This window comes from Lissotriton vulgaris, chromosome 1_1 (assembly GCF_964263255.1).
Source record: "Lissotriton vulgaris chromosome 1_1, aLisVul1.2, whole genome shotgun sequence".
In the NCBI taxonomy this organism is placed as follows: domain Eukaryota; kingdom Metazoa; phylum Chordata; class Amphibia; order Caudata; family Salamandridae; genus Lissotriton; species Lissotriton vulgaris.
In genome coordinates, this window is record NC_141685.1 from 239,660,406 (window position 1) to 239,687,176 (window position 26,771).

At 45.4% G+C, this 26,771-nt stretch overlaps 2 protein-coding genes across 3 annotated transcripts in view; one reads left to right on the forward strand and one right to left on the reverse strand.

Moving 5' to 3' along the window:
* LOC147745336 (uncharacterized) overlaps positions 1-26,771 on the forward strand; it is a 460,883-nt gene that overhangs the window by 118,494 nt on the left and 315,618 nt on the right. The gene's annotated exons all lie outside the window — the stretch shown is intronic.
* The window catches only part of LOC147745337 (uncharacterized), a 123,977-nt gene that overhangs the window by 79,679 nt on the left and 17,527 nt on the right, over positions 1-26,771 (reverse strand). The window lies entirely within an intron of this gene.

The window sequence follows — 26,771 nt, forward strand, 5'->3', positions numbered from 1 at the left end:
CCAGTCCAGACTATAGTCCACCTGCCAGGAATGATCAGAGTACGGATGGTTCTGATGATGATTCCTCTGCCAATGGCTCCAGTGGGGACAGTTATCGATCCCGTCAACGTGGAAGGGGCAGGAACAGGAGACAACCACAGTACCAACAAGCTTGGCCACCTTTCCCTCAACCTGGGGGGGCTAGTTATGATGGGGTGGAATCCTGCTTTTCTACCTCACCCACAATTTCAGCAGAACATGTGCCACCCTCCTTTTTAGGGCTCGCCTGCTGATGCGCTTTGCGCATAGCTGGCGAAGCTCTATAGTTGCTTATCCAGAGTTTAACCACTGGCGATTCCATGCAGTGCATGTGCTTTTTAGGTCATTGCGCAAGCGCAAGCCCTAAAAAGCGCGTGCACAATGCCACCAGCAGCCTGCCTGGCATTAGAACATTAAAGGCAGCCCAGCCTCCCTCCCACAGCTTCTCTAATTATTCACGGCCGGCCGTACTTTCAGTTTCGCGGCCGCCAGGCCGTGTCTCATGAACAGCAGGCGATTCGATCATTAACCTGTGTTCTGGCAAACTGCACACATTTGAAGCTCCCTTCCCTAAACGCCTGTCTTAAAAATGAGGAAAACAAGCTAAATTCATATCTGGCATGTGGGCATCGGCAGAAAATTGGCATTTGCTCGGATTTCGTGGTTATTCGGGCATGCATTTCCTGAAAACCAGCCAGCATGTAGGCGCGGGTACTGACAAGGACATTCTTTAATCGAATAAAGATTTGAAATCTTTACAGGTTTCTACATCCTTGCTCTGCTGTACCGTTCGTGCCAAAAAATAAGAAAGGAGAACGCGCCCTTCAGCAAATACTTTTGCAGGGAATGAGCTTGGGCAGCCTGCTGTTCATATGCTTTCTCCTGACAGCGGTGAAAACAGCACACTTTTTTATTTTAAGTACTTCCACACTCTGTTAGGCATAGGAAAAACGGCAATAACTGAAACATATTGATAAATCTGTTTACATACGAGCAAACTCAGGACACCACAAGTGGAAACTAAATCCGCATGAACAAATACTGGCTTTGACCTGTTTAATAGTAGAAGCCAAAATTATAATGACATTTATGATTTCAGAATCACAGTATTTGCTCTTTGTGCACTGCTGCGGCAAATAATCCCCGATTTGACACCTTCCATTAAAACATCATAGAGACGTACGACCCTCTATGTCAGAAATCCAATTAACGCTTTAAGACACTCACAAATAAAAAACTTGCCAACTACATTACATTGAGCTCATGGCATAGGTACATCTGATTGTTCAGTATCTTTGAGAGGTGACATTCCTGATGTTAGCAATGTTTAAAATGAGACTGTCTGTAAATCAGTGCATCCTTATGCAGTTAGGCAGGGCATGTTTTGTGGAAACGTGGAGTTTCCCAGTGAAAAATGGCATGCCAACAAATGGCATGTAAATGTAAATGTATAGGCATTTATATAGCGCACTACTTACCCGTAGGGTCCCAAGGCGCTTCGACCGCTGCGAAACCCTTCCTGGCTTCCCTGAGAGATGGTCCCTATTGGGTATCTCCAGGGTGAGACCAGGCATCCCCGGCGGTCTGGTGGGGCTGTTAGTGAAGATGAACAACAACTGAAATTGCATGTGCTGCCAATCCTTTCACTTACTCATTCTATAAAGAACACCTGACCGTTGAACAAATGTTCCTGAGACCAAAAAGTGTCTATTTGATTTTTATTTATTTTGAAAAAGGGGGGAATTATTTTTTATTCAAGTATCCGCAAATTACTTAAATTTTAGGCAAAGTTTTTGACCTTATGTACAACAAACAACTCTTAGTTATATCAACACAACAATACTTTTTAAATATAAATCATTTTCAAAACTTTATCGACAACATATAATACAATAACACTCAGTCATACTCCTCACAAACCACACTCTTTACATATCAACAGACAGTACAAAAAAAGAACATATAAGTTATATCTACAATGTAATCGCTTGATTTACAATGAAGCCTTAGAACTTAATTTTATATTTACAAAAGCTGTGCGAAAGTAAGTATTGTCCAATTCTTGGTTTTTTAAGGCTTGAAAAAGTCTACGCGTTTCGAACTCATATGAGTGAATGAGTTCTCATCAGGACCAAGGTCTGTGAAAAGAAGGGGGAAACTTATTGGTAATCTGTTGCAAATATGAAACAACACCTACTGCCCCTATTACTAGCTCCTGTCTCTTACCTCTTAGTCACTTAGAAACCAGCATCACAACTGTGGGTAGTCTGGACACCCAGCTCTCTGTCTTAAAAAAATAATTGAATCCCATCAGTGACTCTCACAATCATGAACATTGCATCACATTCACCCTTCAATCACTTGTATGCTTACATGGTTCAGGGATGAAGGGGGCCAGGCTTGTTGACGGCTCTGGGCGCTCGAGCTGTTTGTGGAGAACAGAGTGTTGTAAATAATAACTCTGGAGATATTGGTTGTGGGGCGGGGGGAATGTGGGGCTTGACGGCGAATTCTCACCTTTGGTCTTGGTGCTGAATATCCAAGCCGCCGGTGTAGTGTCGGATCCAACGAAGGTCCGTGGTACTGGGAATTCAATCTAAAAAACGGGATGGAAAGCTGGGATCAGCATGTGTCCCTTAGCTCTGGTTGCGTTCCCTGTTTGTGCAAGCGCATGGCTTACCTGCCGGCAAAGTTCTCCGCGCTGGGCAGCGTTCTGTCCGTGAGTCGTCCAGCTCTTCCGGGTCCGCAAAGGATCCTGGGAGTGTGGGCGGATGTCATTTGCTGTAGTTGGTCTGTCTATAAGCCGCACCGCCCATGTCATGCAGGAAGCGGTATGTCTGGGAAATGTAGTTTCCTACTATTAGTCAGCGGAGGTTTATGCAAATGAGTGCGTCCGCTTGATAAGATGCGGTCCGTCTGTGTTTCAGACTTATAACATTCAACTAAGTGGCACGGGGGATGTTTCTTTGACTGGTCCGTGTGGCCATTTGTATACACTGCACTGGTGATCGAGCAGTTCACGGGACGTCCGCTGGTTGTAATTTGGTTTGTCTGTGTTTCAGACTTACAGTATTCATCTGGGTGACCCCGGGGATATTTCTTGGATTGGTCCGCGTGGCCATTTTTATGAAGTGCACTAGTGCTCGAGTAGTTGTGGTGTTATGCCAATGCCTAATTTTGTCGAAATGTGTTCATGCCAATATCCTAAGTGATTTTGTTGGTTATGTGTGAATAACATGAAAATGCTGATCCGGCAAAGTCAATGTTCTGGTCATGTTGGAGACATGAGACTGCTGTCTTCCGTTTCTGTCGTTGGTTATAACTTAAACATTTCTGACATCTCATTTAGCCCATGGAATGCTGTATTGAATTTGACTATTAACATAGCCTCCATCTTTGTGAGTTTTGCATCAAGGTTGCCTCCTCTGGAGTCGTTTTCAACTTTAGCAATCACTGTCCAAATGACATCTGACTCTTTATGCTGTTTTTCTTTCCAGTGATTGACCAGAGGGGCTGTGGTCACATTGTTGCGAATTCTGGACGTATGTTGTTGTATTCTTAGGCGCACTTCTTGATTCGTTTTCCCAATGTATGCCAGTTTACATGGGCAGATGATTCCGTACACCACATTGCGTGTTTTGCAATTAGAAAATTTTTCATGTTTCCAGCTGATGTAATTATAGGTGAAAACCGTTCCTTCGACCGTAGTGTCACAGCACGTGCATGTGCCACATTTACGGTGTCCCTGAATTGGAGGGAAATTGAACATAGTCCTTAAATCGGAATTTGGTTGTTTGGGTAGTGCCGCTCTGATCAGTTGATTAGCCACGCTGTAGTTTTTTCTGAAGGCAAAAAGTGGATCTTGAGAAAAAGTCTGATCTAGATTCCGCAAAAGATGCCAGTTTTATTTTACCACCTTTTTTAGATCATTTGAATTTGGGCAAAATGTTGAAACAAACACCAACCTTTCTGTGGTATTTTTTGTTCGTCTTTCCAAAAGGCTTTCTCGAGGCGTCCACCAAGCTCTTTTGGCAGATTTTATTAGCAGTTTTTTGGGTAGCCTCGCAGTAGTAGATTCTCTGTAAGTTTATCCGCATGTTTCCAATATTCATTTTTGAACTGACAGTTACGCTTCAACCGTAAATACTGTCCATACGGGAGATTTTCTTTTAAGCTCCGTGGGTGGTTGCTTTGGAAGTGTAGTGCCCTGTTGCGATCGGTTGATTTCTTGTATAATGTTGTTATTAATTCTCCTTCATACGGGTAAACTTCTACGTCCAAGAACGGCATTTTTTCGGATGAATATTCCATACTGAATTTTATTGTTGGTACCCTGTTGTTGATCCAATCATGGAAGCGTTCAAGTTCTTCTATTGATCCACTCCATATGAAAAAAATATCGTCGATATAACGATACCAATGGGTTATCCATTTTATGTAGGGATTGTTCTTGTAGACGAAAGCCTCCTCGTATTTGGCCATGAATAACACCGCTAATTCCGGCGCAAATGGGCAACCCATTGCCACTCCGCCAATTTGGAAGAAGAACTCACCGTCAAAGTTGAAGTAGTTCTTTTTGAGTGCGAATTCTGCCAGTTTTAAGATGAAGTCAGTTGGTATTGGGTGTGGTCTTGGTCTTTCTTCAAGGACTGCTTCTAGGACATAGATACCTTCGTCCTGCGGGATTGATGTATATAGTGAGGTGATGTCCATTGTCACCATCACTTGGGAATTGTTATCGAACTTTATTGGCATCAGCTTTTTAATAAAGTCCGTAGTGTCTTGTATATGGGATTTTACAGTCAACAAGAAGGGTTTCAGAAAAAAATCCACAAATTTCGAAATAGGTTCCATCAAGGAATCGCACCCGGACACTATTGGGCGTCCTGGGGGCGTTTTTTCATTCTTATGTATTTTTGGTAATACATAAAAAAGAGGAGTCCTAGGGTGTTTTATTTTTAGGTACTCTTACTCTTTTTCTCCTAGAAAACCTTTCTCAAAGCCTTCGTCTATAATCTTGTGTAGTTCATTTTTAAGTTCAAAGGTCGGGTCTTTATTGACTTTTCTGTAACATGTCTCGTCACTCAATTGTCTCTTGACTTCTGTCTTGTACAATTCCTTGTCCCAAATTACAATAGAACCGCCTTTATCGGCCTGCTTGATGATAACTGATGTGTCCATTTTTAGATTATTTAAGGCCTGTGACTCTGCTTTTGATAGATTGAATTTGAGATGTTTTTTCTTTTTTCCATTTCCATTACTGCTGACAGTACGGTTCGTTCAAAAGTAATCACCTCCTTTGGTATTTTGTTTGTGGGTGGACAAAAAGTTGATTTATTTCTAAGTCCTGTTATTTCAAGCTTGGGTTGGTAAGGCTGTTCACTGAAGTAAGTTTTTAGTCTTATCTTTCGGCAAAACTCGATTACCTCGGTCTTCAGTTTCACAAAGTTTGTATGTTTAGTAGGGACAAAGGTGAGCCCTTTTGTTAGAATTTTCTCCTCTTCGGATGTCAAAATTTTGTTGGACAAATTGAATATTGGTGACGGTATTAGTTTTTGTAATTGCGTCGTCTTGTTGACATTTCCCATGTTTGGGGGGCAAAGCGGGTTTTTCCACGTGGTGTTGGCTGGCCTCTGCCTAAAAAAGGTCCCTGATGTTGTTGTTGGAATCCCTGATTTTGTTGGAATCCACCTCTCCTGTTGTTATTTCGTCTTGGTGTAGGGTCGTCCCCTTCGTTACCGCTAGCTGACGATGTATCTGAGAAAGTTGTGAATTTATTGTATGATCGTCCTTGGTATTCTTGTAAATGTTTTCTCGAATCTGGCTTAGAGTAAAAATCAGATTGTAAGTATGGATATACCTTTTCTAAATTGAAATTTTTCTTGTCTTTTTCAAATTGTACTGTTTTTTGGTTGACTGTATAATCTTTGAACTCTCCAATTTCTTTTTGTAATTTCTCTAGTAATGTTTTTGAATCCGTAATAAGTTGGTTAGTAGATATTGATGTTTCCAATGCCTCTATTTCTTGTAATTGTGCTTTAGAGAGTCGTTGAGCTGTTTCAATTGTTAACACCATTAAATCCCGGCTGCATTTTGTCTCTATGTAGCTGTATCCTTTCTTGTATATGGGATCTTCTGTGAATATTACAGGGACGTTTTTAATCTGCAAACCTGTAGGGATCGTGCCTCCTCAAGTGCTGAAGCAAAAAATGACCATGCAGGTCGGTGCGAATTTGTTTCTTTTTTAGGCGTGTCAGTTTATCTATTTCATTCTGATTCTGAGCTGAGACACTCAGAGAAGCAGAAGCGAATAGGGGCGGATCGGCTAGTAGGTTTTTTATATGGTCTTCTGTATACGCAAAAGTTTCATTTTCACTCATACTAAAACGCTGATCAACACTCAAGTCACAAATGGACAAAGGTCACTCTAACAAATAGACTACCACCACAGCCAAGCGAGCCTAACTGTCTAGTGGTCTACAACAAGACAAAAAAACAATTAACAGTTTGAAACCTCTCAAATTTCAAGAGATTGAGGGACCACACAGATCGCCGTCTGCAAGTGAAACCTTAAACAAAAACTACTGGGTTCGGGCTCCCAACAGCACTGCTTGCCACAAGCAATATGAACAACAACTGAAATTGCATGTGCTGCCAATCCTTTCACTTACTCATTCTATAAAGAACACCTGACCGTTGAACAAATGTTCCTGAGACCAAAAAGTGTCTATTTGATTTTTATTTATTTTGAAAAAGGGGGGAATTATTTTTTATTAAAGTATCCGCAAATTACTTAAATTTTAGGCAAAGTTTTTGACCTTATGTACAACAAACAACTCTTATTTATATCAACACAACAATACTTTTTAAATATAAATCATTTTCAAAACTTTATCGACAACATATAATACAATAACTCTCAGTCATACTCCTCACAAACCACACTCTTTACATATCAACAGACAGTACAAAAAAAGAACATATAAGTTATATCTACAATGTAATCGCTTGATTTACAATGAAGCCTTAGAACTTAATTTTATATTTACAAAAGCTGTGCGAAAGTAAGTATTGTCCAATTCTTGTTTTTTTAAGGCTTGAAAAAGTCTACGCGTTTCGAACTCATATGAGTGAATGAGTTCTCATCAGGACCAAGGTCTGTGAAAAGAAGGGGGAAACTTATTGGTAATCTGTTGGAAATATGAAACAACACCTACTGCCCCTATTACTAGCTCCTGTCTCTTACCTCTTAGTCACTTAGAAACCAGCATCACAACTGTGGGTAGTCTGGACACCCAGCTCTCTGTCTTAAAAAAATAATTGAATCCCATCAGTGACTCTCACAATCATGAACATTGCATCACATTCACCCTTCAATCACTTGTATGCTTACATGGTTCAGGGATGAAGGGGGCCAGGCTTGTTGACGGCTCTGGGCGCTCGAGCTGTTTGTGGAGAACAGAGTGTTGTAAATAATAACTCTGGAGATATTGGTTGTGGGGCGGGGGGAATGTGGGGTTTGACGGCGAATTCTCACCTTTGGTCTTGGTGCTGAATATCCAAGCCGCCGGTGTAGTGTCGGATCCAACGAAGGTCCGTGGTACTGGGAATTCAATCTAAAAAACGGGATGGAAAGCTGGGATCAGCATGTGTCCCTTAGCTCTGGTTGCGTTCCCTGTTTGTGCAAGCGCATGGCTTACCTGCCGGCAAAGTTCTCCGCGCTGGGCAGCGTTCTGTCCGTGAGTCGTCCTGCTCTTCCGGGTCCGCAAAGGATCCTGGGAGTGTGGGCGGATGTCATTTGCTGTAGTTGGTCTGTCTATAAGCCGCACCGCCCATGTCATGCAGGAAGCGGTATGTCTGGGAAATGTAGTTTCCTACTATTAGTCAGCGGCGGTTTATGCAAATGAGTGCGTCCGCTTGATAAGATGCGGTCCGTCTGTGTTTCAGACTTATAACATTCAACTAAGTGGCACGGGGGATGTTTCTTTGACTGGTCCGTGTGGCCATTTGTATACACTGCACTGGTGATCGAGCAGTTCACGGGACGTCCGCTGGTTGTAATTTGGTTTGTCTGTGTTTCAGACTTACAGTATTCATCTGGGTGACCCCGGGGATATTTCTTGGATTGGTCCGTGTGGCCATTTTTATGAAGTGCACTAGTGCTCGAGTAGTTGTGGTGTTATGCCAATGCCTAATTTTGTCGAAATGTGTTCATGCCAATATCCTAAGTGATTTTGTTGGTTATGTGTGAATAACATGAAAATGCTGATCCGGCAAAGTCAATGTTCTGGTCATGTTGGAGACATGAGACTGCGGTCTTCCGTTTCTGTCGTTGGTTATAACTTAAACATTTCTGACATCTCATTTAGCCCATGGAATGCTGTATTGAATTTGACTATTAACATAGCCTCCATCTTTGTGAGTTTTGCATCAAGGTTGCCTCCTCTGGAGTCGTTTTCAACTTTAGCAATCACTGTCCAAATGACATCTGACTCTTTATGCTGTTTTTCTTTCCAGTGATTGACCAGAGGGGCTGTGGTCACATTGTTGCGAATTCTGGACTTATGTTGTTGTATTCTTAGGCGCACTTCTTGATTCGTTTTCCCAATGTATGCCAGTTTACATGGGCAGATGATTCCGTACACCACATTGCGTGTTTTGCAATTAGAAAATTTTTCATGTTTCCAGCTGATGTAATTATAGGTGAAAACCGTTCCTTCGACCGTAGTGTCACAGCACGTGCATGTGCCACATTTACGGTGTCCCTGAATTCGCAACAATGTGAGGCTATGTTAATAGTCAAATTCAATACAGCATTCCATGGGCTAAATGAGATGTCAGAAATGTTTAAGTTATAACCAACGACAGAAACGGAAGACAGCAGTCTCATGTCTCCAACATGACCAGAACATTGACTTTGCCGGATCAGCATTTTCATGTTATTCACACATAACCAACAAAATCACTTAGGATATTGGCATAAACACATTTCGACAAAATTAGGCATTGGCATAACACCACAACTACTCGAGCACTAGTGCACTTCATAAAAATGGCCACGCGGACCAATCCAAGAAATATCCCCGGGGTCACCCAGATGAATACTGTAAGTCTGAAACACAGACGAACCAAATTACAACCAGCGGACGTCCCGTGAACTGCTCGATCACCAGTGCAGTGTATACAAATGGCCACACGGACCAGTCAAAGAAACATCCCCCGTGCCACTTAGTTGAATGTTATAAGTCTGAAACACAGACGGACCGCATCTTATCAAGCGGACGCACTCATTTGCATAAACCGCCGCTGACTAATAGTAGGAAACTACATTTCCCAGACATACCGCTTCCTGCATGACATGGGCGGTGCGGCTTATAGACAGACCAACTACAGCAAATGACATCCGCCCACACTCCCAGGATCCTTTGCGGACCCGGAAGAGCAGGACGACTCACGGACAGAACGCTGCCCAGCGCGGAGAACTTTGCCGGCAGGTAAGCCATGCGCTTGCACAAACAGGGAACGCAACCAGAGCTAAGGGACACATGCTGATCCCAGCTTTCCATCCCGTTTTTTAGATTGAATTCCCAGTACCACGGACCTTCGTTGGATCCGACACTACACCGGCGGCTTGGATATTCAGCACCAAGACCAAAGGTGAGAATTCGCCGTCAAGCCCCACATTCCCCCCGCCCCACAACCAATATCTCCAGAGTTATTATTTACAACACTCTGTTCTCCACAAACAGCTCGAGCGCCCAGAGCCGTCAACAAGCCTGGCCCCCTTCATCCCTGAACCATGTAAGCATACAAGTGATTGAAGGGTGAATGTGATGCAATGTTCATGATTGTGAGAGTCACTGATGGGATTCAATTATTTTTTTAAGACAGAGAGCTGGGTGTCCAGACTACCCACAGTTGTGATGCTGGTTTCTAAGTGACTAAGAGGTAAGAGACAGGAGCTAGTAATAGGGGCAGTAGGTGTTGTTTCATATTTCCAACAGATTACCAATAAGTTTCCCCCTTCTTTTCACAGACCTTGGTCCTGATGAGAACTCATTCACTCATATGAGTTCGAAACGCGTAGACTTTTTCAAGCCTTAAAAAACCAAGAATTGGACAATACTTACTTTCGCACAGCTTTTGTAAATATAAAATTAAGTTCTAAGGCTTCATTGTAAATCAAGCGATTACATTGTAGATATAACTTATATGTTCTTTTTTTGTACTGTCTGTTGATATGTAAAGAGTGTGGTTTGTGAGGAGTATGACTGAGTGTTATTGTATTATATGTTGTCAATAAAGTTTTGAAAATGATTTATATTTAAAAAGTATTGTTGTGTTGATATAAATAAGAGTTGTTTGTTGTACATAAGGTCAAAAACTTTGCCTAAAATTTAAGTAATTTGCGGATACTTTAATAAAAAATAATTCCCCCCTTTTTCAAAATAAATAAAAATCAAATAGACACTTTTTGGTCTCAGGAACATTTGTTCAACGGTCAGGTGTTCTTTATAGAATGAGTAAGTGAAAGGATTGGCAGCACATGCAATTTCAGTTGTTGTTCATATTGCTTGTGGCAAGCAGTGCTGTTGGGAGCCCGAACCCAGTAGTTTTTGTTTAAGGTTAGTGAAGATGAGGCAAGCTAATGCCCAGAGTTGCCGAGTGTGATCGCTGATCAGAGTGGGCACCGAGGTGAGAGAATTATCGAGTCCGCTGTCCCTGGTCCAGAAACCTGCCGCGCCGGGAATCGAACCCTGGTCCCGGGCCGTCCTCTGCTCTCGGGTCTGCCGCCTCTAACCAGTGAGCCACACTACTTCACTACTTCATATGTGCTTGGCTTCAGATGTGAAACATTTTTAATAAAATGCCCATGGAGCCGAGTGGCTTCTGGACATGTGTGTTCCAGTCTTTTGGGCCTCACCGTAAATTACAGTGGATTATCCCCACGTTTTCTTTTTACTCTGTGTCATTGAGATTGCTTATGAACGTCAATGAATAGAGGAACACGCCTGAAAAGTGTTGTCTAGCTTTAGAAAAAGAAAATGTATTTTAAATGTTTGTAATTTACATTCACATTGACTGCAAATGGCGTAGGTAGTAGGTAGCATTACCCGTGGGCATAGCACAGGGCCCCAGATCCCCTGTTGTGCAGGAGGCCTTCTGTCTCCAAGTCGTGAGTTCTGAGCCATTTTACCCTCTGTCTGTCTGGGTTTGAGTGGCCCATTAATTAACGTAGCAGACCTCATTCCTCACGTTTCGCAATGCCACTGGCATGACTCCCTATACTATGCTCATTAAGAGCCTTTGAAATAGTTACTGCTTCCTTGTCGCAGGAGGGCAGTATTTGGTAGAATTGAACATACAAGTGTCGAGGCACCCACCACACAGCCCCACCGAGGCACCCACCACACAGCTCCACCGATGCACCCACCACACAGCTCCAACGATGCACCCACCACACAGCTCCACCTACACAGCTCCACCGATGCACCCACCACACAGCTCCACCGATGCACCCACCACACAGCTCCACCGAGGCACCCACCACACAGCTCCACCGAGGCACCCACCACACAGCTCCACCGAGGCACCGACCACACAGCTCCACCGAGGCACCGACCACACAAGTCCACCGACACAGCTCCACCGATGCATCCACCACACAGCTCCACCGAGGCACCCACCACACAGCTCCACCGAGGCACCCACCACACAGCTCCACCGAGGCACCCACCACACAGCTCCACCGAGGCACCCACCACACAGCTCCATCGAGGCACCCACCACACAGCTCCATCGAGGCACCCACCACACAGCTCCACCGATGCAGCCACCACACAGCTCCACCAAGGCACCCATCACACAGCTCCACCGAGGCACCCACCACACAGCTCCACAGATGCACCCACCACACAGCTCCACAGATGCACCCAACACACAGTTCCACCGATGCACCCACCACACAGCTCCACAGATGCACCCAGCTCCACCGATTCACCCACCACACAGCTCCGCCGAGGCACCCACCACACAGCTCCACCGATGCACCCACCACACAGCTCCACCGATGCTCCAACTAAGCTCCACCAATGCACCCACCACACAGCTCCACCAATGCACCCACTAAGCTCCACCGATGCACACACCAATCAGCACCACCACAGCATCACTCAGCGCAACAGCATCACTGAGAGCAACCACAGCATCACTGAGAGAAACCACAGCATCACTCAGAGCAACCACAGCATCACTCAGCGCAACCACAGCATCACTGGTTCAAATATGTTCTTTCAATGTTTCAAGCTTTCATGCTTATTACAAATCACAAAAAGATTTTAATATTTCACTTCTGTTCTTGGATTTTCTTCACAATAAAAAACACTGAACATAATCTTCACAAAAGTTATTTACAAAAGTTTAAGCTATTGCCATTACAAATTAAATAAATTATTTTAAAAAATTTAAAGCCATTGTTATTTGTAATATCAATACATCTAAGTCACGTAAATACAAAACATGTTGCATTACAAATGCTATAGGTGTTTGCGAAAGTTATAACTATTGGCATTGTAAATGACAAAGCTATTAATTTAGCTAGTTTAAAAAATAACACATAAATAAAAAAAATTCATTTATAAGACAAATAGCTCAAACTTTCCTAATGCGAGCCCTATTGCATTTCCAATGCTTGAATAGAGAGGGGCCGGAGAGGACAAGGTCGAAGGCGAGGCACCAATCAAGTGCATTGGGAGCAAGAGGAAGCAGTGGGGCAGTGGGAGACAACACCAGGAGCAAAGCACGGGAGCAACGTGCAGGCACCAGCAACACGGAAGCCTAGTTACCAATCTTTCGTCCATCACTTTGACGCCAGATGAACAAGCAGTACTCGAGAAGGGGTTGGGCTTTATACCGACTGCATTCCTGGATTGCTTCAAATTGCATTGCGAACTCGCTGAATTTTTCTGCAAATTGAAGCTCAAGAGTTTTTTTGAGAAACAAGAAGCATAAGGAACCCAAGGCAATCGGGGTGATACAGTTTTCCGGGTAAAATCATCTTTTGTATACCCCCACCTCACACCATCCCTCCCGAGATTACAGCATTCGAGCAGGCTGTTTTTAATGACGTTGAAGCCTTTGAGGATACAGCTGTGTTTAACAACATGAAGGCCTGTGAGTTCCAGGCTTTACAGTCATTGAGAAACAACCGGGACATTGTCATAAAGTCTGCTGACAAAGGCGGAGGCATAGTGGTACAAGATGCGGAGGCCTACGACATGGAATGCAGACGCCTCTTGTCTGATCAAGCCAGCGACATCCGCCTTCTTGTGGATCCAACGCCAGCACCCTGGAACACAATCTTTTCCTTAGTGAACGAGGTAGAAGGTCTTGGACAAATCCCCAAACACGAGGTCGAGTTTCTCACCACCAGCAAGGGCATTATACCGTATTTCTACACCTTGCCGAAAACTCATAAGAACAGGTTGCCACCCCCAGGGAGACCCATAGTGTCCGGTATGGCCTCCCTGCTGGAACCATTGTCCCAATATTGTGATTTTTTCCTGAAACCCCTGATCCAAGCCACAAGCACCTATTTGAAAGACACAAAAAGTTTGCTTGCTCTACTCCAAGATATTGAGATCAAAGAAGATCCTACTTTCCTGGTGACACTAGATATAGAGAGTCTCTATACCTGTATCCCACAGGATTCTAACATCACAGTGATTGAGGCCACCTTGGAAACCAGCAATTGGGAGTAGATCACGCCCAAGAAGTTTATCGTTGATTGTGCCACTCTGGCACTGAAAGAGATTTTTTAATATCGAGGCGAACTGTACCTCCAATCAAGAGGCACTTCAATGGGCAGCACTTTTGCCCCAAATGTGGCCGGGATGTATGTGCACGATTATGAATGCCGGCATATATAATCTGATCTCAATCCATATCTTTCCTATGTATCCTTTTGGCGAAGGTACATAGATGATGTGCTTATCATCTGGTAAGGTCCTGAGAGTATCCTCCTTGAGTTTTTTACTTGGATTAACACATGTGATGCCAATTTGAAATTCACCCATTCATATAACAAGAATTAAATGGTGTTTCTTGATGTAGTAATCTCCAAAGTTGGCAATAGACTACAAACCAGGACACATCATAAGCCTACGGCTAAAAATAATCTGCTACATTTCACTAGCTATCACCCACGTCCTTATGGGAAAATCTCCCCTTTGACAAGTATCTACGGCTTAGAAGAAATTGTAGTGAGGTTTCAGTCTTCAAAAGCCAAGCTGATGAACTAACTGACAAACTTCAGAATCAAGGCTTTTCCTGGTAGGATTCTCAAGAAGAGTTGTAAAAGAGCTCGCAATCAAAACAGAGAAGCTCTTTTGGAAGAGAATAGTACCAGAGGTTCAGAACCGCCACCGCTAACGTGTGTGACTACCTTCAATGCAGCATCAAATGCTGTTAGCAAATAAATCCGCAAACATTGGAAGATTCTGGAGAGCAACAATAACCACTGGGACAAGCGGGCAGGAAGTCTCAAGGAGACTCTGGTCCATACTCGTCCTAGGACAGAAACCAAGGACCAGGACACAACTGTTCTGAATCCGTGGGGGGTCCCACCGGTGGTAGGTCACTTCCCTTGCGGCTTGTGCAGCGTCTTTCATTTGACAACCACGTCAAAACATCTTGACCTGGAATGAGGAAAGCAATGGCTGCAAAAATCCCACACTAACTGCAACTCTACTAATGTGGTTTACCTAATTACCTGCCCGTGCAGGCTCAGATATTTGGGCATGACCACTAGAAAAATCAAGTAACGAATATGTGAACATCGTAGCAATATTCGCTGTCGGAAAAATAGCACGAAATTTAAGGAATCATTTTCTTCAACTGAATCATACCACCAATGATCTGCACTGGACAGTGATAGAGCATTTACCAACAGGAACAACTTCCCAACAGTCTCTTTTTGAAAAAGAAGAAAAGTGGATTTATCGATTATCTACCCAACTAACGGGACTTAACAATAATATTCCATGGGGTTCTGTCTTGAAATCTTGATCTGTGATCTGTCTTGATCTGTGCCTCTTCAACCCATCATTCCATTGCGGTATCAGTTCTTGTGGTCCTAAAAATGTGTTCTTCGAACTTCTTAAATTATAACACCACTACACACCTGTAGGTTTCTGGTATCATAGTGGCAGGTGCTTCTTCGTTCCTGGGATTACTACTCCTGGTGCAACACCATGCGCCCATAAAAGAGAAAGCCTTTTGAGACTTTTTGGAGGGCTCTTTTTCACTTTATGCGCTAAAAAACACCTCACACTTTCCTTGCTTAGCATCAGACGGGATGAGATATGACTAACACGCTAAAGACTGGCATTTTGTAGCTCTAATATTCTCCACACTTACCAGATTTTCCCCATACATGCTTAGACTTATGGGCATCGAATACGATGTTAATTAAGATAGGCAGTCCTTACTACCAGTTTTTCATTTTGTGTCACACTAAATATTCATAAAATCCGGATCAAGGACGATACACGTGATCATTGTTAATTTATTAATCCTTTGGTTTGAGCGCAATGTTTAGCGAGTTCGTTAATAGACTACTGACTAATGCAGCTTACGCACTATCTTAGCACATATTTAGCATTGTCTACATCGATCTTGCTCAAGTACTAATAAAGTTTCTTTTTCTCTCAACTGTTAACACAAGCGGGGCTACGGTCTAGTTGTTTTTTAAAAAAATCTCCCCGCCCATCCGACAAAGCGCGTCACGCGTTGTTTCACGCAACCATGTGACCACGCGGTAGCATTTGTACCCGGAAGCACCCACTTTCGTTAACATTCGGGCCAGGGAGGACCAACGTAGTTCCACTACGGGAGCACACAAGTTGGGAAGTAAGTTCTTTATGGGAGGGCCCCTTTCTCCCATCTTTGTTCCCGGGTTCTCAGCGGGCTTTTAACACAGTTTTGCCTTGTCCTTTAGATACCCCCGCGTGTGCTTCCCCTCCCTGCTGGACCCATGAAGCGACTTGCTTCATAAGCTAATGTAAGCCTTTTCTCTTGCTAATGTTGTGTTTGTGGTTTTAATATGTGCACGTTCCTCCGGCTTGATCCTGAATTAAAACAAGGGATTTTAGCAGTCTTTAATGAGCACTTTTAACATTAATTTTGTCGCCTGTGAATACTTTAAGCTTTGTGAGAACTACTTTCACATTTCAGATGGATGTTTGCCCCATATTGTTATACACATAATTCATGTTGTCAAACAAGCCCAACATAGGCTTAAATCTTCCCAAACAGGGCTAGCCGGGCAGAGATAGGCACAGAGTTAAAGTTGTTTGTGATGCTCTTCAAGACATCCTAATATATGTGTCCTGCGCACCAATATATTTTTCTTGCACCTTCACAGCATGGGACAGTAAAGCCTTTATTTTGTCTGTAACCTGCGTTATGTTTCACAATTGACTTATGGATAAATACTTGTTTGTCTTTTTGTTGATTCTATGTTGCAGGCTCTACTGGTCTACGACTCTACGAGAGACCACACAGGTATAACTGTGAGTTGTACAACACAAATTGTTCCTCTGGTGCGCATACCACCGTGTAACATACAGTAGGTCCTGAAGAATGCTTAGCTAATAGCATAAATAAGCAGAAACGTGTTGGCCAATTTTATACACTAAAATCGGATGTTACTGTCTACACTAACGAACTAGTCTACATTTGTCTCACTTATTTTAATGGTCATTGGTCAGCCTTTAATAAAGTAGTTGATGGGTTAGAACCAGTCACCTTTTAAATTCACGTTCCTTTTCACCATCACGCACACACGTACATGAACATCCTGCTCCGCTGTAAACCAGGCGTAGAAGCACACCAGGGAAGTTTTGCAAATGGATTACATCTAACTTGAACGCTGCCATAATCTGAAATACGTCCTAGTGGTGGTATGTGCCTTCAGTAAATGGATAGAGGCATACCCTACAAAGGATAATACTGCTCTTACACACAGTGAAGGTGCTTCTGAAGGAGTTTTTCCCTAGATATGGTGTTTGTAAACTTTTGTGGAGTGACAACGGACCTGATTTTATTGGGCAAGTTGTTGAGCATGTCCTGAAAGGATTAGGGATCAAGCAGAAATTCCATGCAGTCTTCCACCCGCAATCAGCAGGATTAGTGGAGAGGTAAAACGCTACATTGAAATTGAAATTGGCGAAAATACTGGCTTCCACATCTTTGAAGTGGCCAGATGCATTACCCTTGGCATTGTTGTCCATAAGATCAGTGCCACATTCACGATCTTACCTTACCCCATACGAAGTGGTTTTGGGAGACCAATGAATATTTGGGGAGTTCCTAAGCCACACCCTATACATGATGTTCCATGCATTTTGATGAATGATTATTTGGCAAAAGTTAACCAACAGTTTGATCTCTATTCATCAACAGGTTCGAGAAGTTCTTCCTGACAGATCTACTGGTGAGGCCCACAAACTCCATCCTGGCGACCATGTGATGGTCAAGGTCTTCAACAGATCGAACAGCTTGGAGCCGAGGACCCGTAGCAGGTGTTCCTAGCAACAAGGACAGCAGTTCGAGTGACGAACAAGAAGAACTGGGTCCATAGCACACACTGCAAACATGTGTCGCCTGCCCTGGTGGAACCTGCTGTGTTGACCGACCATCGAGAAATTCTGGAGACGGAGAAAGGTCAAGCAATCTCACCTGATGAATCTGCGGAAATCTTCCCGGACCACACGATCACTGGAGAATCCTGATATCAGCTGAGACCGAGGAAAGAATCTGAAGTGCTGGAAAAGACTGGTTGAGCTACCGCCCTGGGTTAGTGAAACGGAGAGCCGATGTGGCAAGGTGGGGTGATCAGTCCTGCGAAGTGGCACCCGCCTTGGCCCGTGGTGAAGAAATCAACGGCTGCCCAGGGATAAGAGCTCCAACTATTGTTTCAACGAGTTTGTAAAAAGATTAATTATAGATGCTGCTAAAATGCATAACAAAAGAATCATTTGTGCTGTAGGGCTTGTTGTTTCTCTGGTGGTTATGGCAATAATCACCTGGTTTGTTGAGAAAGTGGCTCCTGTTCGACATCTTTTTATTGCCACTATTCCAGTACCGGTTGAGCATCAATGCTATAAGCTTCCCTACCATGAGCAGAAGCATCCACAATCCTACCTAAATAATACATTCATCCAGATGTTGCATCATACACACAATGCCACGAATACTACCAACTGTTGGGTGTGTGAGATGATACCTGCACACCAAAAGAAAGGAGGAACACCTTTTATTCCTCTACCGTTTTTCCATAAGGATTCGTGTCAACCTTGGTCTGCACTTTTGTTTGCTTCCGGAAAGCCTTCAGTAGGTGGGGTTAACTTTCGTCTGAATAAAGTATGCTATCATGATAAATATGGTTATCCTCAAGCTAAAGGGACTAAATGTGAATGGGAAGAGTATCAACCTGACAATATTTCGACACCATATGTCTTCACGAATATGAGAAACATTAAGAACATTGGACCTTTTGTAATTTGGAAAAGAGAGAGCTCTATATTGGGCAGCTGCATCGTAGGTGCATGAATGGTGTACTTGAGCCCCCGAGAGGGGCTCCGACGTGACCTGCGCCTCCTTGCATGATTTGTAAACCCCAGCTGCACCGCTGCTAGCGGGCAGCAACTTGGGGCATACCTGAACCGAGTCCCTGAGTGGGGCTCTGACATCCCATTGTTGGGGGTGTGGCGGGGCACAGTACTGGTGTCCGCCCCCGGTGCCCGTATTCTTTTACAGGCAGCTGCCGTATTGTGGGGCAACCTCAATTGCAGAGTCCAGAAAAGGGACTCCCACGTCCTCAGGACAGCCTAGTGACTGCAATTTCCACAACTGCCCCGCTAAACATTGGGCAGTTGCGACGTGGGGCATTGTTTAGACCTGTGGGTCCCAGAGGGGGCTCCCAGGCGCAGTGGCGCAAAGGACCAATCCGCAGTGGAGATGGCAGTAGTAATGTGTGCAGCTTGCCCCTAGGGCATTTATACTGCGGGTTGTTGCCTAATGTATTGTTCAGGTTGCAGGTCCCCTTTGAGCTGTGCAAATGTGATGTTGCCTCCTAAAGTGAAGACAATTTTTGCCTGCTAGGGCTTGTGCCTAATGTCATGCCCAATGCTATACATATCGTTATGCTTTATACCTTGTGCCCCCTGGTTTTAGGCCTGAAGTGTATGCCTAATGCTAACTAGATACAGGCGTAATGTACATATGCTAATAGGAGTAGGCCAATAGGTTATGCCTAATGGGAGGCTGCGGTAAAGATGCCTAACGGTATTACCCTGATGTTCTAGGATCATGCCTATTGGTAACATTATCCGACTAATGTGGTTATGCCTCATATGCGTTGCACTTAAATAATGTGATGTAGGAGTGCAGTGCTGATTCCTTGCCCATATGTTCCCATGCTCATACTTTGGTGGTGATATGATGATGCAGGGATGTCTTCCTTCTAGAGCTCGTGTGTAGGTCCCATGCCACTGGTGTGCTTTTACACCTAGGGAAGAGCGTCATGATTTATGCAAATGTGTGGAGATCCTTACACTGATGGTCGTTGTGCATAATATGCCCCCAACGTTCACATGTTTATGCCCACAGGTGTATGCTGATTGATAATGCTTTATGTTTATGGCAATGTTGCTAAGGCTAGGCCTAATGGACTTATAATAATACTGTGGTGCTAATGATGTTGCAGCTATGCTGATAATGTTTTTCCCCTAAGACTAAAGCTGATGGACTCTACATCTATTCCTTGGACTTATCCTTGTACTCATGATGGTTCTGGCAGTGGCCCAATTGGCCCTGCCTTTTAAATAGGCCCATGTGAATTATTATCTAGTGTCGGCTGGCACAGTTCATCTGCACTTGTGATTCCCTTCTGATGTGTTCATTTGACAATACACATACTGTTTTCCACCTAACCTGGTGTGGAGTCTCTTTTTGTTATGTGCCTTGTGTGTCGCCTGTGTGTGCTGCGCGGATGCTTTACACATTTCCTCCAGAGTTTGGCCTGCCCGCTCTGCACCATGCTACCCGTGTCTAACAGTGACATCAATACAATGAGACAATAAAGAACTTTATATAAGAATCTACAAATTACTAAAGAGTTTAAGTCATTGACATCTTTCAGTGTGTGCTTAGTGGAGACGCTGATCCAGTTGTAGACAGCACATTCCTTTATGTTATCTTAATGAATGCCCCTGATCAGAGGGCTAAACCCACCAGCAACCCCACACCTAAGTTTACCTCTAGTATATTAGAATTAGGTTTCATCCACCAGAGTGCCACAATCCACAGATTCATTTTGCATCTCTTTAACTATCAGGACCGCGACCACATAATGCAAGTCACCAGGTCCAAGAGCCCCATGCAAATAGCCCAAGGCTGAGTGAACATCTTTCCAGACTACACTACAGAAGCACAGAGACTCAGAGGATCATTCTTGCTGGTCAAACAGAAGCCCCAGCAAGCAGGCCTGGAATGTTCTCTTATGTACCTGGCTACATTGCTCCTGGTGGACTCTGAGGCCATGCTATTCTTCACAAAACCAGCAGATGCCCAAGACTGGCTGGAGACTAAAGAGGTGTCGCCAGCACCCTGCGGCATTCAACCGAATACAGACTAGAAACCTTCAGATCACAGGAGCAGGCCCTCCAGCGAACAGGTGGTTCAACAACGCACTGTTAACATTGGAAAATACGACATCCATAATAACGAACTTGCGTCACTACCCCAGAGATATACAGAATGTGTTGTCACTCTTTTGGACAGAGATACAAAGCAAAAAAAGCTTGGGGTTGCGCTGAGTGATGCTGTGGTGGTGCTGAGTGATGCTGAGTTATGTTGTGGTGGCGCTGAGTGGTGCTGTGGTGGCGCTGAGTGGTGCTGTGGTGGGGCTGAGTGGTGCTGTGGTGGGGCTGAGTGGTCCTGTGGTGGGGCTGAGTGGTCCTGTGGTGGGGCTGAGTGGTCCTGTGGTGGGGCTGAGTGGTCCTGTGGTGGGGCTGAGTGGTCCTGTGGTGGGGCTGAGTGGTCCTGTGGTGGGGCTGAGTGGTCCTGTGGTGGGGCTGAGTGGTCCTGTGGTGGGACTGAGTGGTCCTGTGGTGGGGCCGAGTGGTGCTGTGGTGGGGCCGAGTGGTGCTGTGGTGGGGCCGAGTGGTGCTGTGGTGGGGCCGAGTGGTGCTGTGGTGGGGCCGAGTGGTGCTGTGGTGGGGCCGAGTGGTGCTGTGGTGGGGCCGAGTGGTGCTGTGGTGGCGCCGAGTAGTGCTGTGGTGGCGCCGAGTAGTGCTGTGGTGGCGCCGAGTAGTGCTGGGGTGGCGCCGAGTAGTGCTGGGGTGGCGCCGAGTAGTGCTGGGGTGGCGCCGAGTAGTGCTGGGGTGGCGCTGAGTAATGCTGGGGTGGTGCTGAGTGATAATGTGGTGGTGCTGATTGGTGCTGGGGTGGTGCTGTGGTGGTGCTGAGTGGTGCTGTGGCGGTGCTGTGGCGGTGCTGAGTGATGCTGTGGTAGTGCTGAGTGATGCTGTGGTGGTGCTGAGTGGTGCTGAGTGGTGCTGGGGTGGCGCTGAGTGATGCTGGGGTGGTGCTGAGGGATGCTGGGATAGCACTGAGTGATGATGTGGTGGTGCTGAGTGATGCTGGAGTGGCGCTGGGGTACCCAGAGGGGCGCTTCCACAGTCTCCACTTGTATTTACTAAGCGTGGAATGGAACACAAAACATAACAAGGAGACGAGGGGAGACAGAAACAGGCAGTGAGAGAAGAGAAGAGAAACAAGCACAGATGAGTGACACGAGATAAGCAGGGAAAAAAAGTAGAGGAAAAAGGAAGAGTGTGAGAGAAGTGAGAGAGGAATCAAGGGAGAGGAAACCTGCTTGGGATGGAGAAAGAAATAGGCAGTGTAGAGAGACAGGAACAAAGTGAAAGATACCCTGGGTTTGCCTACAACAAGTTTTTGCAGGTAGAGCAAGGAGAGGAAAAGAGGCCAGCAGAAAATGGAGGAACGTGATAGGTAGGGGGCATGTAGAGGAAGGTATAAGGTAGTAGTAGACAGACACAGTGAGGGAGCGACAGCGAGGGCCGATATCGGCAGTTCCCATGAGACAAAGGCAAATAAGAAAAGAGACAGATGAGATAAAGCCACTCAGAAAAGAAAAACGGACAGCAAAGGCGACAGGTTTGCTGTGGTGGGGGGGGCTAACTAAATATACATAAACGGATTGCATGAAGGTAAGGCCACAGACAGGGATGGCGCATGCAAACCTAGAGTGAAAGAAAACCTGGCAAGCAGAGGTGGGAGGGACAGACGGGGAGGTGAGCCACAACAGTCACAGAAAGGGCAGGGCAGACCGGAGGAGAGGCACGAGGGATGCCCTGAAGCGGGTGTGGGGGTCAGATAGGATGAGAGATTGAGCCAGCAGGGAAGAGAAGAATGGGAAGGGCATGCTTGTGAGAGGGTAAACACTGACAGGCATAGATATGATAGACAGGTATGGAGAGAAGTACGCATAAAGAGTGAGAGAGAGCGTGAGGGAGGGAGGGAGGGTTTGGAGCAAGGCATGTAGTCATACAAGAGCAAAAAGAGACAGGGTTAAAGTTAAAGAGAGGCACACACACATGCTGACGGTCAGGGGTTTACAGACCGGCAGAGCGCGAACAGGCCGAACAGAGGGAAAAAGATACAGGCAGGAGATGGGATGACTGGGCAGCGTGCACGTCTGAGTGTAGACATGCTGGAGAGGGAGGGGAGGATGATGAGCGAGAAAAAACAGAGCCAGGACGTTACAGAAAGAACAAGTTCATGGGGTGGAAGGGGCGCAATGAAGAATCTGTGCGCAAGGAGGGAGGCAGGATGCGGCTGTAATCATATTCAACAGCGGGAAAAGTAATGTGCAGCAAAAATCACAAACAGTGAGACGCAGTAAAAAGATTCAGGCCCGATCATGGGGAAAAAGAAGGCAATATGCAGCAGTAATTACATTCAAAGAGACGGTGTACAATGAATCAATACAAACGTGTGATGACAAGAAATAAAGTTATTTGCAGAAAAAGAACATGTTTAAAGCAAATGGCGGACGTAGCATAACACAAGTTTGAACGAACATGGTCATATATTTACAGTTTGTAGTTTTCGTGATGTCAGTTCCAAGGTGGGCGGAGTGGGCATCCGGATCTGCATAGCAGAATGATAGTGGGGAGAGGGGGGAGGAGAGAAGCGAAACACGGCCTGGCGGCCGTGAAAAGTGTGAAGCGGGGGAGGAGAAATGCCTGAGGCCGAGAGCACGCTGGAAGCAACAGATGCATGTGGCCTTCAAGGCAAGTGTGAAGCAGTGGGCGGGGAAGCACAGGAGCAAATGGTAAGGTCGGGTCTGATGCAATTATGGCAAGCGCGCTGGGGAAGCTTGTGGGAGGGAGCCTGAGGCTTTGATGTGGGGAAATGCGCGTGCTTGTGGTCGTGTGATTTCATGTGAACTGTTGGAAATCCGCACTCGCAATCCGCCTGGTTTAACTTTCTGGTTTCACCCCAATAGGTCTCTCTGCGAGACCTAAAAAAATCACATTCAAGCATTTAAAGGACCCACCCAAGAGACTTAAGTAAGTTTTATGTCACCAAGCGCCTCAGCGTCCAGTCAGAATGCCTTCGATGACTCCACTGATGCCCGACAGCTGCACATAAAATGAAACCCGTCTGGTGTGAATGTATTATCACCGTGTAATTCTTAACCAGGCATGCGTAGAATTGTACAATCGTAAATGCAGCGCTTGCATGGTTTGCCTTCACAGTTTGTGAATGGTCACCAGCTTGTGAGTATATGAGCATTCACTAACTCCAATCTGACCTTTCCCCGCGCTGGAAATGGTTAATTCTACTCCAGAAAAGGATGAAGAAACTCTCAGTGGCTGGGAAACCTGGTGGCGGCATAGAAAGGGCATTTCATGGGAAAATGAAGAAATTACAATGGGCACAACATTTCCTCTACACATACTTTTACACTTTGGTCCCACTATGTCGAGTGCTGTGAAATAAGTTGTAGAACTGAAATTGCCACATAAAGGAGGCAATCTCAGTCACATTTCTTTCTTGTGAATTCACATCCTCAGGCAAACCACAGTAATTTGTTGATAATTTACATATTTATGTACATGTATCTATCTGATCTATCTTAAAGCAAGCAGGGTTGTTCGCTCGTGCTCCAAACATTCTAAAACACGCTGCAGGAAGCCCTTCAAAAGGTGTTTGCCTTCAAATAATAGGCTGCAGATTGTTTGCTTTATCTTTATCCCCAATTTAAATTCCACGTTTGTTGTCCATATCTGCTTCTGATGCTCCTTTGGACAGACGGGGTGACATGATTATATTAAATGGTGTAGAGTCAGGAGGGTGGCCATGTATGTTCATAAATAACATATCTCTTGCAATGGAGAATGTAAAGAATCTTGGTGCCACGTGACCTTCGAAGAAAAGTAACATCGGGCTTGCTTCCCTTACTTGGTCAAGGAATTCTGCTGTTGTAGTAAAGCGTACAATTCAATTGTCATCTTTGCTAGTCTGTATGTGTGCACAGGTGAGTGTATGTGCACACAGATGGGTGTATGGGTGCACAGATGGGTGTATGGGCGCACAGATGGGTGTATATATCTGTATGTGTGTGCCTGAGTGGGTGTATGTGTACAGGTGGGTGTATGTGTGTACAGGTGAGTGTAGGTGTGTGGTTGAGTGGGTGAATGCGTGTGTATGTGTGTGCTTGAGTGAGTGTATGTGTGTACAGGTGGGTGTATGCATGAGTGGGTGTATGAGTGTGCATGAGTGGGTGTATGTTTGCACAGGTGAGTGTAGTTTTGTGCAGTTGGGTTTATGTGTGTGCGTGAGTGGGTGTATGTGTGTGCATGAGTGGGTGTATGTTTGCACAGGTAAATGTAGTTTTGAGCAGTTGGGTGTATGTGTGTACAGGTAGAAGTGTGGGTGTATGTGTGTACAGGTAGAAGTGTGGGTGTATGTGTGCACAGGTGGGTGTAAGTGCATGCAGTTGGGTGTATGTGTGTGCGTGAGTGGGTGTATGTGTGTACAGATGGGTGTATGTGTGTACAGGTGGGTGTATGTGTATGCGTGAGTGGGTGTATGTGTGTGCATGAGTGGGTGCATGTGTGTGCACAGGTGGGTGTATGTGTGTACAGGTAGAAGTATGTGTGAGTAGGTGTATGTGTGCACAGGTGGGTGTATGTGAGCGCAGGTGGGTGTGTGTGAGCGCAGGTGGGTGTGTGTGAGCGCAGGTGGGTGTATGTGAGCGCAGGTGGGTGTATGTGAGCGCAGGTGGGTGTATGTGAGCGCAGGTGGGTGTATGTGTGTGCAGGTCGGTGTATGTGTGTGCATGAGTGGGTGTATGTGTGTGCATGAGTGGGTGTATGTGTGTGCATGAGTGGGTGTATGTGTGTGCGTGAGTGGGTGTATGTGTGTACAGGTGGGTGTATGTGTGTGCGTGAGTGGGTGTATGTGTGTACAGGTGGGTGTATATGTGCGCATGAGTGGGTGTATGTTTGCACAGGTGAGTGTATGTGTGTGCAGTTGGGTGTATGTGTGTGCGTGAGTGGGTGTATGTGTGCACAGATAGAAGTATGTGTGAGTGGGTCTATGTGTGCACAGGTGAGTGTATGTGTGTGCATCAGTGGGTGCATGTGTGTGCACAGGTGGGTGTATGCACAGGTGGGTGTGTGCACAGGTGAATGTATGTGTGTACAGATGGGTGTATGTGTTCACAGGTGGGTGTATGTGTGCAGGTGTATGTGGGTACAGGTGGTATGTGTGAGCACAGGTGGTATGTGTTTGCACAGGTGGTATGTGTTTGCACAGGTGGTATGTGTTTGCACAGGTGGTATGTGTTTGCACAGGTGGTATGTGTGTGCATGAGTGGGTGTGTGTACAGATGGGTGTATGTGTGTACAGGTGGGTGTATGTGTGAGCATGAGTGGGTGTATGTGTGTACAGGGGAGTGTATGTGTGTACAGGTGGGTGTATGTGTGTGCATGAGTGGGGGTATGTGTGTACAGGTGGGTGTATGTGTGTGCATGAGTGGGGTAGGAGTGTACAGGTTGATGTATGTGTGCACAGTTGGGTGTAAGTGTGTACAGGTGTGTGTGCACAGGTGGGTGTGGGTGAATGCTTTAGTTACATTAAAACACTGTGCCCCTTATGTCCATTAAAGCTAGGTTGGTCGCAAAAGTTTGTAGTTCTAAAATTGGATATGGGGAGCACTATTCTAAGAGGTACAGGCACCATGCACCTTCCTCTGGTACATTGCTTTAAAAGGGCGGTACTTCTCTATTTTGAGAGGGAGAGTGACTGCACTTATCACAAGTGATGTAATACTTTAGATTGGAGAGTCCCGGCACTTCTCAAGAGTGACTCAATAATTTTGATTGGAGAGTACAGGCACTTCTCAGACACAACCAGATACCTGCACTTGCATATTTCCATTTCAAGCCCTGCTCTGGTACAAGTCAAACACACTGTGCACCTGACAGAGACTCTGGGATTTTCTGGGTCGCAACTGATATATCCGGCCGGTGCCGGCAGTGCAGGGGGTTTGATGCCTGTGCGGGTGGAAGGGAGGGGTGCCCCTCCCAGCACTCCAACTTCAGGGAGGGGAGGAGCTAAGGAAGTATGTCTCTGCCCTCCATGGGGGGCCCGCT